Raw genomic sequence first — 15,459 nt, 5'->3', positions numbered from 1 at the left:
TATGTCTTGGCTATTGTGAATAGTGCTGCTATGAACATGGTGGTGCATGTATCTTTTCGAATTAGAGTTTTCATCTTTTCCAGATATATGCCCAGGAGTGGGATTGTGGGATCATATGGCAACTCTATTTTTAGTTTTAGGAGGAACCTCCATACTGTTTCCATAGTGACGCCTTACATTTTTAACACATTTAGTACAAGATCTGGACCCCTTGCATGTTTACCCATCCAACTGCACTTCAACCTCCAATGCCTGGTATGGTGCATCAGGTAGATCTCCTTTGCCCTTTCTGAGATGTCTGGACTAAGTATGTCATTTGGACCTATAACGTACCATTTTAGAAAGCATAAAATAAATCCTAAAATTCTACTTTCCGATTTTTGTACAAATTACTTAGTGGTATTTAAGAAATATGAGACTGGGATTATAGCATTAATTTTTTTACCTCACTCCCTGCCACAGAGTTTATCCTTGAACCTGAAAAGACATTCAATCAATATATATGCAATAAATGAATGAAGCAATAAATCTGTTGAGCCATTAACCTTCATTGAGTTCCGCAAATATCTTCCAGTACCTGTAAGTCTCTTCCAGCTATTCCTAATGTCCTGCACTAACTCCAGACAACTCTACTCTTTAGAGTCCTAGTGGTGAAAAAATGGATGCATTTTACTCCTGGAGGCACTAGTGCAATATTTAAATGGTGCTGATGCACCCAACCCTGCTACTCTTCACTGAAGAATATCCAATCCCCAAGCCATGGCCCTGGCATAAATGAAAAAGTCGGAGCCTGTTTTTCATAGGACTGGCACTTTCTAAATAAAGTACATGAAAATATTACTTGCGAGATCAGTTCTAGTTAGTACAACATCGAGTAACCTCCTTAAAGGAAATGGATTGAGGAACTTCCTTCAAGGCTAAGTGACACACTAACACGATCTAAAGACTGAAACAGTCAAAAGGGCATGACAGGATTATTGATGTTGCCTGAACTCAACCTCAAATCATTTGTTCCAGGTTAAATCACAGAAACATTGAATACATCTTCAGCACATATCTAAAATACAGAGAGCTGAAGTGAGAAAAAAAAATTACAAACTTATGACCATTTTTAGGAATGGTATGTGAACTAAAATGCTTGATATTACAAATTCATCTTCATGCAAGGATTAAATTCTCTATGTGGATGTCCAGGAAAGAGCTTGGGAAGATTTTGTTTACTTGTGGAAATATTCAGAGCACACTTTGGCATTTTCATTCAATAGGGTATGTAAGGGGAATCTCGTTTCTATATAACTTTCTTGCTTGTTTTCCTTTGATTTCTAACAGAAGGATAATTCCATGATAGCAGACCTGTGTGGGAGGCACAGAATAGGAGAATGAATTACAAGATTGACAGAGAGATCCTCATTTGAATAGGCAGTGGCACAAGCTGGAAAACTGTTGAAACCAAAAAAAAAAAATAGTTTGTTTAGGATTAATGCTTTTTATGGTCGCATTTAACTGATAGTACCAAGATTGAAGAAAACACTAGTTTGAAAAGGCATTTTACTTCTTAAAACCTTGCTAGTTTGAGAGATTTAAATGCCCCTTTCTCCATCTCAAGTGAAAGATCAGAACATAAGTAATCTTTTTATTAAATCTTGGTAGATAATCAAATGCAACTTGATTTAGCAACTAAATATTCTAAGTATGAGAGTCCTCATTTCAAATGTTATATAGCCTCTAATTATATTTATACCTATCAATTCATATTTCCTGATTTGTATTATCAAAACACATTCACTCTGCCAGAGATAGCAATCTCACAAAAGGATGGACTTTATTTTTATAACCATGATCTTGCTTTGGAACCTTCCTATTTAAAACAAAATTTTCTTCTTTCTCCTTCAACTACATTTCTCGACTAAGAGTTAAGAAGTATTGCTAACAGTTGTTATAATCAGAAATGCCAAAGTTCTAATTTTAAGGCAATTCCAACCTGAATTTCATGATAGACTATCAAGTATTAAAGAAGTGATATATTGTGGCATTTCTATTAAACACATTCAGAATTGTATGTTTTGCTTTTTGTGGGTTCCAGCTTCAGAGAGAAAACTTTCATAACCTAAGCCAATGAATTTTCCAAGAAACAACAGTCTGCATTGTAACAATGTAACTTTTGGGGAATGAAAAACGCATCCTGAGCAAATTTTTCATAAAATAAGAAATGATCAAAAATCCTGCTTTCCTTGCTAAATATTATGTTTTAAAATCAAATTATTTGTACATGTAACTAGAGGTGACATTTCATTTTACAGTTACTTGTTCATGCAGTAAAGAGCTCTATGCGTATTAGAAATCAATATTGTTAGGAAAAAGGAAAAAATGCCCAAATTTTGTTAATTTTATACTTTTAATCAAATCAAAAGAGGAAGTAAAGAATTAGGAAAGAAGTGTAAGCAGTTTAGGTTAGTGAGTCGATCCTGAATGCATTCAGACCTGCTTTCCAATACTGGCTGTGTCACTATGAACTGTCAAGATGTTAGAAACATCTTGTAAGCAGGTTGTGAGGATAAAAAGAATTACTGCATCTAAAGTTTTTAGGGCATTGAAAGTATAAATATAGTTGTTATTATTACCTACTCTGCAGTTATGGCACCTATAAGATAGGAGTACAGAAGTAAGCATCAGAAGTGTGGTGGCCATGGTTCCCTCCCCATGGAGAAAGTCATGGTACAGTGAGAATAATGAAAGCAACATAAAAATAAGCAGAGATAAGAGACTAGAAGATTCAATTTCATTATTTCAGTGTTCCTTATACCTACTTGGATCCCAGAACCTCTTGCAATTTGATTAACTTTTTCTCATGACCAAGTTTAATTGGCTTATATTTCTACCATTTGCAGCCTAACAAGTTCACGTGAAGACCTACTGAATAAGTTTAAGTACAAGAAATTGAAAAGTGCTACATAAACACAGTTGGCAGAGCCTGACAGGAACCAAAACTCGTATCTTTTTCTACTTCCATGAGTTTAGAACAAATTGAGAAAGAAGCACATGTTTTTGAAAGACAGAGATACAGATATTACTTATATTACCAAAAAGAAAATCAAAATTGATTGGATGTGCCTGAACTTCGTAATTCTGGACCCAAGAACTAAATTTTCCATTGGTCACAGTCAGAGCTGAGAAACCACATGGTCTCTGAACAGATGGCTCCTGAAACTTAAGATGTGAAGTGGAAAAAAAAATGTATATTCTATAGTAGCCTGGCTGATTTAAAAAGAAAGCATAGAGGGAAGCCTCTGTCTCCACCCAGGGGGGAAGATGGAGTGAAATATTCAAAGAAAGGCCAACATTATTATTTCAACTGAATTCCTAACTGAGGCCATGACATATAGTTGTTATTCCCTAAAATAAAATTATCTCCTTGAAACTGGAGCATATAATGGGAAGACTTTGGAATTGGATAGAATTTGAATCTTCTCCTTCACTTCTTAGATGAACCATTTAACTTTTTGAGTATAAATCGATGAATCTTGAAAATGGAGAATAATATTGTCTATAGTCATGCAATTGTTGTGAAGCTTATATGAAATGAGTGTGAAATATTAGCTCTTTTATTACATAAAAGTTTGGGTATGCATAATTAAACTTTTAATTCAATAGCAATTATCAAAATATTACTTGACATGTTAGATACACTTTATACAGGAAGTCATAAATATTATGACTAATGTGTATTTTTCTTAAATCAGAGTGTATGAGACTCCAAGCTATTATATTTTCTAACTGGTGAAATTCAATTTGTCATTATTGGGGCTCCTTTTTAACCCCCAAGTTTCTGTGAAGATCTTCTATGCTGACATACTTATTACCCAAGACTGCTTACTTGACATTGGCAGATCTGTCACTTGCTTACAGTTCATGATCTTTGCTGGGTCTGGGGATCCCCATACCTTAGGGTTCAGCCAGCCTAGGGGCTTCATGCAAGTTTCTCCCCACCAGAAAGCACTGTCACTAACCTGCGGAAGCATAAAGGCAAGGAATCTACAGAACCCCATGTCTAGAAAAATTCTGGAATCTCTCACTTCCTGTATACCTTAGCCTCTCCCCGCTTTATTCCAGCATCCTTGTGCAAAGATACAGGAAAGCTGAAATGCAAAAGCTGGGTTGAAAGGTTGTCTATTGGTAACTGCCTTTTGGCATACAGCAAAAAACTTTGCTGCAAAGGAGTTGCATGTGTTTAACTGAACTCTTGGAAAAGGAAAGAGGATATATGATTGAAAAGTAAAAAAAGGGCTTCCCTGGTGGCGCAGTGGTTGAGAATCCGCCTGCCGATGCAGGAGACACGGGTTCGTGCCCTGGTCCGGGATGATCCCACATGCTGCGGAGCAACTAAGCCCGTGAGCCATGGCCGCTAGGCCTGTGCGTCCGGATCCTGTGCTCCGCAACGGGAGAGGCCACAACAGTGAGAGGCCCGCATACCGCAAAAAAAAAAAAAAAAGTAGAAATTAGTATGTCCATGAATTATCCTGGCATGGTAATATTTCATTTATTTTTCCTATAGACTTTAAAAATGTAATGCTCACATGTCATCTGGCTTACAGAAGATGAAAGTTAGTACTGTATTCCTTTTTCTCTACTATGTTCCTCTTTGGGTAGAAACGCCATTAAGGGAAAATCACAGTTTAAATATTTTTGTTTTGCAGTTGTTTTAAAGCATGTAGTAAGAAAATGTATAGTTATCAAAATATAACAAAATTTTAAAATTTAATCCTGATTTTTAGAATGACTTCAGTATAGTGTATTCCAGATCACTATGAAATGGAAATCATTTTTAGTGATGTGACAAAAAACTCATAATATCTACCTTCTAAAATTGTTTCTAAACCAGTTTTTCTTCCTTTAAAGGGATGCTGAAATGCCCTGGGTTAAAAAAGAAGCTCTACACTTTAAAAAATATGTTTTAATCCTTGACTATTTGAGCCATCCTGAGAGAACAAGAGAAATTTTAAACCAGCCAAAAGAGAAAAACAAAACAACAACCGCAGCTAAAACTTTTTCTAATATTGGCTGAAGCAGAAGGTTCTAATTCATTGGAACTTATTTATTATATGCTTGAGAGAGTCTTTGAGCTGCAGGAATCTGGGTATTAATACATGGGCAAGCACAAGACAGGCGGGACAGATGTTGCATTAACCAAAACTCCCTGGAATTGGAGAGCAGCTGTGAAATTTGAGTTGGTCATTCTGGCACATAATTCATGCAAGGACCAAAATAGATGCTACTCTATGTTTTTATATATATATATATATATATATATATATATATATATATATATATATATATATATATATATATATATATGAAAGAATATATATATAAAAGAAAGAAACTTAAGGAGAGAAAAACTATTGTAAATTGCATTGTGAGACCTGTGGCTAAAACAAATTATATTCCTAACAATGGAGTAGTCAATCATACTTTATGAGAATTAGAGTTTTCCCCAGGCAATAAACCCTAAATTCCCAGAGTCAATTGAAATGTAAATCACCTAGCCATCATTTTAAAATCTAATATATCTTCATTAATCTAAATGTATAGCTAGCCAATGCAGAGTCCATCTTAATCATAATTAAGAATTGTGCTATTACTTCACAAATGACTTCTAAATTCTCATCTGTCAAGAAAATTAAGACCCTGGCATCTCTAACATTCTGTATGGAAGGCTGCATGCTACAGTGGAAAGAATCTGACAGAACCGGATTCTCTTGACATCATTAGTTAATAGGAAAGTTTTGGGGGTTAAATTTTTTCTAAATGTCCTGATCATCAATCCCCCCAACACTAAAATTGGAATATCTATACTCGTTACGTCCTCTGTCTCCCTCCCTTTTTTGGCGTACACTGATCAGTCTTTTATTTCTATCACTCCATTGAGAGAACTCTTGCCCAAGTCACAAATAACCTCTGTAATACTAAATCTGATGTTCAGGGCTCCATCCATATTTCACTTCATTGCCAGCAACATTTCACAACTCAGTTAACTGGACTTCCTAGGGTGTGACTCTCTTTTGGTGAAACTCTTATTTCACTGGCTATTCTTTCTCAGTCTCCTTTTCAAATTATCTTCTTCGTTTTTTAAATAAACAATACAAAGAATCTTAAGTTGAATGTTAAAATACATGTTGCTTTATATTTCGAGAACATGCAAAGGATCTGAGAGTTTTATTGTTTGCAATTTAACTATTAGCTTGCCAGTTTTATATATATATATATATATTGGCAGAAGACATGAGAGTCCAGGGTCAGAGACAAAAGACCGTTTATTACTCACAACAACAGCAGTAGCCAGAGTAGCACTATTGTGCAGTTACCCCAGCCCCTAATCACCCAACGGTGATGTGATGGGGAGCTGGCTGCTGTCTTTACGCCCAGTAGACTCTGTCACAGGAGAGGAATGCTGATACTAGGAAGCCCTAATCTTATACAGGAAGCTGCTGGCAAATCTGTCCATCGTTCTGTCCAGAGAAGAACATTATGTTTATTACTCTGTAATGTAAGCATATATGCAAGCCTTGAGGGAAATACTGTTTCTATCATCCTGGAATGGAAGAAAATCTATTGGGGGCAGGAAAGAGAGAGAGAGAGAGAGAGAGAGAGAGAGAGAGAGAGATGGAGGAAGGGATCGAGGGAGAGAGAGACAGAGAGAAAACTCTTTGGGGTTGGAGACATTTCTGTCTCCCCTGATGGCTTGCTTATACAAACATACTGGAAAATGCCATTTGGAGTAAATTGGGCGTTAATGCCTACATATGTGAAACCAGTGGATGTTGTTTCCCAATACATAAACATTTCCTTTCTAAGTGATGAAACTGTGTTATCTGCTTACTCTGATTTGGCTTTGCCATTAAAATTAATATCACTTTTGATGAGTTTCTGATTTCATGTTGGACAATTCCACAATAATATCCACATTTTTCTCTTTGAAATATTTTCTTTTAAAGTAGTTACAAAGAATTAAAGGCTATAGTAAATATTCAAATACTGGAAAACACCAGCGGACATTATTAGGTAGATTTTTGAATATTGTAACATTTGGATCACCTAGAAAGTTTAATGACATTATACAAAATTACTTGCTGAAATTGCCAATTTGAAGACCTATTATTCTCACCAAATATATTAATTCTTGGAACACCACTCATAGGGTTTTCAAAAAGCACATTATGCACTTAAACTTATTAAAAGTTATTTTACTTGCAACAGTGAATTATTCTTAGCAGCAGATAGAACCACAGACTCACACATGTAACATGGCAGCTGCTATCAGCATGTGAGAAGCACTCACCATGCTTATAGCAGTTGCCATAGTGACTGCTTCTCACATGCTTTTTATCTAGTTTACACAAATGGTGACTTTAAACCTCATGCCCATGTGTTAGTGTCTTCCATTTTATCTCTCAATCTGATATTAGTGGATTTATTCAAGTTTTATCATTATGTTGATTGGAAAAGTTTAATACTTGCAGAGTTATGATACTTTTTTCACATTTTTCCAATCTCTCAACTGATTTTTCTTAATTTTTGAATTTGGAGGAAAAGCCATATACTAAGGATGACTGAGAAAGAATTCCTGTATAGAAATGCTACCTGATGCCAAGGCTGAAAAGTTTTCTCTTATGTTTTCTTCTAGAAGTTATATAGTATTATCATCTGCATTTAGGCTTATAATCTATTTTTTAAAAGCAACAAATGTATTATTGTACAGTTTTGGAAGTCAAAGTCCAAAATGGGTCTCACTAGGCTAAAATTTAAGCATTTTTAGGGTTTCATCCTTTTGTGGAGGCAGTAGAGGAGAATCCATTTTCTTACCTTTTCCAGTGGCTGTCCACCTTCCGTGGTTCATGGCTTCCTTCCATGTTCAAAGCCATCAGTGGCTGGTGGAGTCTTTCTCATATGGCATCATTCTGATGCTAACACTTCTGCTTCCGTCTTCCACATTTAAAGGCCCTTGTAATTACACTGGGCTGACCAAGGTAATCCAAGATAATCTCCTATTTTAAGGTCAGCAGATAATTAACTTTAAGTTAATAATTGAGTTAATTTTGTGTATAGCATGAGGGAAGGACTGATGTTCATTTCTTTCTATACGAAGCATTTCAGTACCATCTATATGTATAAAGTAAAACCTATGCAAATCTTAAAGTCTTTTATTTTCCCACTGAATTACTGTGGTACCTTTGTTGAAAATAAGTAGTCAATACATATGTGGATTAATTTTTGGATTATTTTTTCTATTCCACTAACCTATATGTTCATCATTTCACTAATTCCATACTCTTGATTACTACAGCTTTAAAGGAAGTTTTGAAATCAGACAGTTTAAGTCCCCCAATTCTTTTTTTCTTTTAAAACTGTTTTGGTATTCTAAATTGAATTGTTATATAAATATTAGAATCAATTTGTTAATTTCACAAAAAATATTCAAGTTTTTATTGGTGTTGAATTTTATCAGTAGATCAGTTTGTAGAGAATTGATAACTTAATATATTGAGTCTTGCAATTGATGAACATGGCCTATCTCTTTATTTAGGTCTTCTTCAGTTTCTCTCAGCAGAGTTCTCTACTGTTCAGTGAAAAGGTTTTTTACACCATTGTTAAATATATTTCTCAGTATTTTATGCTCTTAAAACCAATGTAAAACAGATGGCTTAAGATTTTATTTTATAATCATTAGATTCTTCTATATAAAAGCAATTAAGTTTTATATATTAAACATATCATGTGCTTTGCTAAATTCACATATTAGTTCTGGTAAGTTGTTTTCTTAGTATAGATTTCTTAAGATTGTCTTTCTAAGTGGTTATGTCATCTGCAAATAGACAAGATTTTACTTCCTACTTTCTAGTTGTTATAGCTTTTATTTCTTTTTCTTGCTTTATTACAGTGCCTAGAACCTCTAGTATGACATTGAATAGAATGAGTGATATCAAACATCCTTGCCTTGTTCAAAATCTTTGGGGGAAGGAGAGTGTTTACTAGTTGTCATTGTATATTTTATAAATGTCCTTTATCAGATTGTAGAAGTTCCCTTCTTTTCTTTGTTTGCTTAGAATTTTAATAATGAATAGATGTGAAATTTTTCAAAAATTGTTTCTGCATTCTCTGACTTCTGGCTTCCATGTTTTCTGATAAAAACTCTATACTTGTTTGCTCCAGTGTTCTCTTTCTGTAATGTGAAATTTTTTTCCTATTACTTTATCATTTTTATCTTTATAATTGGCTTTCAGCAGTTTGACTATGGGATACCTAGACATGTTTTTTTTTTGCATTTATTCTGATTGGGGTTGACTAAGCTTTTTGAATCTGTAAATTTACTCCCTTATTTGTTCAAATATTTATTTCTGCCACATTTTGCCTTTCATTTCCTTCTGGGTCTCCAAATACTCATAGGTTAGACCTTTAGGATATTGTTTCACAGGTTCCTGAGGATTTGTTCAGTTTTAAAATATTTTTGTTCTCTCTTTTTCTAGTTGTATTATTTCTATTGATTTATCTTCAAAGTCACTAGTTTTTTCCTCTGTCATCCCCATTTTCTTTTTATTCAGATCATCAAATTAATTTTTCTTCAGGTATTGTTTTCAATTTCAAAATGTCAATTTTCCCACATTTTGATATAGTTTATTTTCATATTTAGATGCATGTTTTTCTAATAAGAATTTCTGTATTTTTATTTATTATCAGTACATTTGCTCTTCCATCATTGAGCATAGTTATAAGGTCTGCTTTAAAGTCCTTGTTTGATAATTTCAACATCGGATCATCTCTAGGTTGGGCTCTGTTTGTCATTTTCCTTGAGGATGGATTGCTTTCTCCTGGTTAGTCACAATTTTAATTTTTTTTTTTTTTTGTATCCTAGACATTGTAAATGCATGTAGTAGAGACTGTGGATTCATTTATATACCTCTAAAGCTAACATTTTTCTTTTGGCAGTTTATTAACTTGTTAGATTTTAATAGCATACTCTGCCATGCCTGTGGTGGGCAGTAGCTCAGATTTCAATTTGGTTTTTAGTTTTCCCCCCGAAATGAATAGTTCAGTATTTTGCCACAGATGTGGTGGGCATAGATGACATGAACTTATATGTAGAAAAACCTAAAGCCTCAAAAAAATGATTAGAACTAAGTTTTCAGGAATGTTTCATAATCCAAAATCAATACACAAAGATTAGTTGTGTTTCCAGCAATCAGACAAGAAAAAGAAATAAAATCCATCCAAACTGGAGGGGAAGAGTAAAACTGTCACCATTTGCAGATGATCTGATGTTACTTGACATATAGGAAACCCTAAAATCTCCACCAAAAAACTATTAGAACTAATAAATGAATTCAATAATGTTGCAGGATATAATATTAATATGCAAAAATCTTTTGCTTTCCTATACACTAATAATGAATTCTCAGAAAGAGAAATTAAAGAAACAATCCCATTAACAATCACTTCAAAAAGAATAAAATACTTAGGAATAAACTTATCCAAGGAGGTAAAAGACCTATACCCTGAAATCTATAAAACATTAATGAGGGAATTTGAAAATGGTACAAAGAAATGGAAAGATATCCTGTGTTCTTGGACTAGAATAATTAATATTGTTAAAATGTCCATACTACCCAAAGCAATCTACAGATTCAATGCAATCCCTATCAAAATCCCTGTGAAATTTTTCACAGAGCTAGAACAAATAATCCTAAAATTCATATGGAACCACAGAGAACTTCGAATTGCCAAAGCAATCTTGAGAAGAAAGAACAAAACTGGAGTCTCATGCTCCCTGACTTCAGACTATACTACAAAGCTACAGTCATCAAAACAGTCTGTTCATGTCACGTCTGTGTCCAAAATAACTCTAGTTATTACCATGTAAAAGTCAAAGTCCTTACAATGACCAAGAGCTGTATATGATTTGTACTCAACCCTAAATACCTGTCTCTCTGACTTCATCACCCACAATTTTATCCCTGTTCTTTCTACTCCAGCCATTCTGGCCTCCCTGCTGTATCTGAAATACATCAAAGACACTCCTGACTCCTGACTTTGCCCTTGTTCCTCTCCCCATCATGGTCTCTTTTAGAGAATCCCAAAACATGCTCTCTCACTCCTTTCAGAGCTCTGCTCAAATATTCCCTTAGCCGTGCCATAGCCCCGATTACCTTGTATAAAATAGCAAACCCCAGCACTCCCTATATCCTCAATTACCACTAACTGAAATATACTATTTATTATACTGTTTATTATCTGTCCCTTCCCAAGTAGAAGGAAGTGACTTTTTTTTTTTTTTTTTTTTTTTTTTTTTTTTTTTTTTTTTTTTTTTTTTTTTGCAGTATGCGGGCCTCTCACTGTTGTGGCCTCTCCCGTTGCGGAGCACAGGCTCCGGACGCGCAGGCCCAGCGGCCATGGCTCACGGGCTTAGTTGCTCCACGGCATGTGGGATCTTCCCGGACCGGGGCATGAACTCGTGTCTCCTGAATCGGCAGGCGGATTCTCAACCACTGCGCCACCAGGGAAGCCCAAGGAAGTGACTTTTAATTTATTTTTATTTTTTTAAAGTTCTGTTCCCAGGTCCTAGAAGATTAATGAGGATATAAGAACTAATATATATATATATATATATATATATATATATATATATATATATATATATATATATATATATATATATATGTAAATTAATACAAAAATGAACAAAGGAGGCTTGGTTATCTTGAGTTCTCATTGAAATGTTTTACTAAAATATTGTTAGCCTTTAATAAAATAACAAAAACATTCTCAATGGCAATACAAGTTTGTTAGTAGAGAAGATTTTTCTACTTTAGATATAAATGTCTGAGGTACTTAATATTTCAGAGTAATATTTTTTTAAGGATCTTTAAGTTTTATTTTTTAAGTCACACATCAGTCATCTCCTTCATCTACCAAGGTTTTGATTTTTTAAAAAGGAAAGAAAAGAAAAATAAAGAAACATGAGGAGAAAGTACTCAGACTTCCTTGAATGTTTTATTGCTGAAAATTTTATATCCAGGAAAAGTGTTTGAGGCATCTATGAAGGCTAGAACAACTCATCATTCCTTTTCCACCAGAAAAGTTTTCATTGTGCTAGATATTATCCATAGAGTGTTCTAACACTAAGTGACTAAGTATAGAATGGAGTAGAACAAAGATTTTAAAAACACATTTTCTGTTTTAGAATAAATTAAATATGAATAGAATTTTTAAAAGCATGAAATTCCATATCAATACATCTGAGTGAATTTTATATGGGTTTTGTCCATCTGTGAAGAGGAAGCAAAGTAGAGAGAGGAGCAGTTACTTCTGGGTGCTTTATTTCACATTCATGTCCCACGGTGTTTGAAAGGGTGCCCTGTTCATACTAGGAGCTCCATGAATATTTTCAGAATATAAAAAGAATGTATAAAGAGAGACACAAGAAATTTCCTTTCTACCCCCATTCCTTTCTCTTCCCCCTCCTCTTTTCACTACACTTCACAGCATAAACTATATGTTTTATATGAAGTTGTTTCAGTATGAAAGTCATAATCTAGTTCTTTCTCCCTAAACTTTACCAATAAGAGTTTTCCCCTAGTTTGCCAACTATGTTATAATGTCTTATTGTCAACCTGGTAAAGGATGAATGCTGCAGTGAAATGAGAGAGATAATTATCTTTTTAATTCCCCAAGCACATATCTTTTATACCATATAATTGTCCTCCCCAGGGATTGTAAAATGGTGAGTTTAAGATAGTTCTCCAAATGTTTACTATGTATTAACACTGATCAAGGAAGTTATAATACAGTATAGTATAATATATATTTATTTATATTTCCATGTCAAGGAAATACATTTATGTATATACATACATACATATGAATTAGTGTGTGTATATAGATATAGTTATATATACTGTGTGTATGTGTATATATCTGTATCTATATCTGTATGTACCTACCTACTTATCTAATCATATTTTTCACAGTGGGCATTGATTGTTGCTAATATAGTAGTTCCTTTTGATCACAGGTTGCCTGTTTTTGCTTTCAATTACTATAAACCTTTAGAACCTTCCATTTTCATCCAACTAAAGCAATTATTTTCTTTCTGAAACAGAATAAGTGTCATTTACTGTTGCCTTTTTAAAAACCACATCTTTAAAATTGTTTTCATTCATTGTTGTTGCGTACACATTTCTTCTTGGAAAAAGGAAAATGCATCAGGACTAAACTGTCTTAAATGGAGAAGAAGCGAGAGAGCGAGAGCAAGAGAGCGAGAGCGAGAAAGTGAATTTAAGATGTTCTAATCATTTGGTTCACATAACCCTTATGAAAAATGAAAACTGTTCATTTTTCTCTGACTTCCTGTATCACGCGTCAAGTGCAGCACCTGCAACCCATCTCAAGAGATAATTTGTCACCAGGTATAATTGCTATGCAGCATAGCAGAATCAAACAATTCATTATGTTGGTTTTCAGAAACAAACAAACAAACAAATAGTCAAAGATTTCCTTCTATTTCCACCTTTGTAAGGAAATCAGTGGTCTCTCTTCATTCAAACTGGAGATGAGTTGACTCTCACTGGACACAAATGAGGATGTATATACCTGTCCTTGTTCGATGGCCTTCTGACTACTCATTCTCCTATGGCTGTAGAGTCTTACTCATTGAAGGATGACAATGTGGACAGTAAGAAGTTATCAACATCAATTTTAAACAGTATCTTTAATGTACAGAGTTTATATGACACTCCAAGTTTGATTGCATAGCCTCCATGGACTTTTAAAGCAGCATTGTTCTAATTATAATCTAATTATAAAAGCAGCTTTGTAATCCTTATAAAGAGTCTAAAATTTATAAATATAAAGTAAACAAGTAAACATCCTCTGTAATTCCACATTCACTATCAATGAGAGAAGCAGTGGGCAAGAGCGCCTGCACAGGGTACCCAGTGCCAGATCTGGGCAGTGAGGGTCGAGTCCCAGTGAAGACAGGGAAATGCCACCAACGAAGGCTGAAGATACAAAGTCCAGACTGCAGAAATCCATGGGGGGTTTATGGAGTCTGGGCTGACAGATGGTGAACCGGGGGGTTTTGGTAACTGGGCCCTAGGAGGCCTGAACTCTGCCCTCCACACGTCCTACAGAGCACCTCTGAGTATTTCTCCCCAGAGCCAGGACCTGCATCCTTATTCCCGCCATCAGCACTTCTTCAGAGCACTACTGAGTCGCAAGCGTTGAGCATGAGTTGAGTTGACCAAGTTGTTTGTCCTGCCAGAAGCAGAAAAACAAAGAGTGAACCCTATTGTCAAACCTATAATTCTTCCTAGCAATTTTGTACTATGGTAATTTGTCACATAATTTTTCATGACTATTAACAATTTTATTTTGGAATTTAATATAATAATACAAATTTACATGAAATGATTTATTAAGTGTCTTATTCAAGGATACTTGACTTATTTTCAATTTTTGATATAAAAGAATACTAAAATCAATATTTTGAACACAGACATTTGTCTGAATTGCTATTAAATCAGGATAGATTAGTACCAGTTAAATTACTAGGTTAATTTTTTTAATGTCTTGATATATATTGCCAGATTTATACTCACACCCCACAGATATTAACAACTTGATCTACTGTACCCTAAACAATATTAACATCATTTGAGAATAGCTTCTAATTGTTAAATGAAAATAAATTCTTATCATTGCACTAATTGACTACCTTTACTTATTAATGAGGATAAACATTTTTCCTGTTTTTAACAATTATTTTTACTATTTATGTATATTGTCTGTTCATTTAATATTGCTGTTTTGCAAATGGAAGTTTCAATGTTTTCCTTGTTGGTTGAAAAGATCTTTACATATTAAGAGTATTAATCATTTCTTTTATTGCTGTGAATAATTTTTACACAGTAGGTTTTGTTTGTTCCTCTTATTTAATTTTTGATAATTCTTGATGTGCAGAAATTTTGTCTCTCATACTTGAATTTCTATGGACTTTTTTCCTATCGTTTAATGCTTAAAAGGCTATCCAATTTAGATTACAACATCCTTGTTTTCTTCTAGTTCCATTTTATGTATATTAGACCCATTAATCTGCCTCTAATTGACTTTATTTTTCGTATCACAAATAATTAATTTTTCTTGTATTGTGTACTGGCTGTAGTAGTAAAGTAGTAGTGGAAATAATAGTGGTAGTTAATGTGAATTTACTATGTGCAAAACATAATACTTAGTGAATTACTTGTGTTATGTCATTGAATCCAACAATCCAATGGAAAGCTTATTATTACTATTTTACAAATGAACAAATTGTACTTACAATAGTTAGAACCATATGCTACAAGGAGTAAGAATGAAAACTCAAATTCTAGTCTTTCTCATTCTCCTAATGGCACTGTCTTCTAAAATTTT

This window comes from Kogia breviceps, chromosome 1 (genome assembly GCF_026419965.1).
Source record: "Kogia breviceps isolate mKogBre1 chromosome 1, mKogBre1 haplotype 1, whole genome shotgun sequence".
Taxonomy (NCBI): Eukaryota; Metazoa; Chordata; class Mammalia; order Artiodactyla; family Physeteridae; genus Kogia; species Kogia breviceps.
This window is presented reverse-complemented; position numbering follows the sequence as displayed.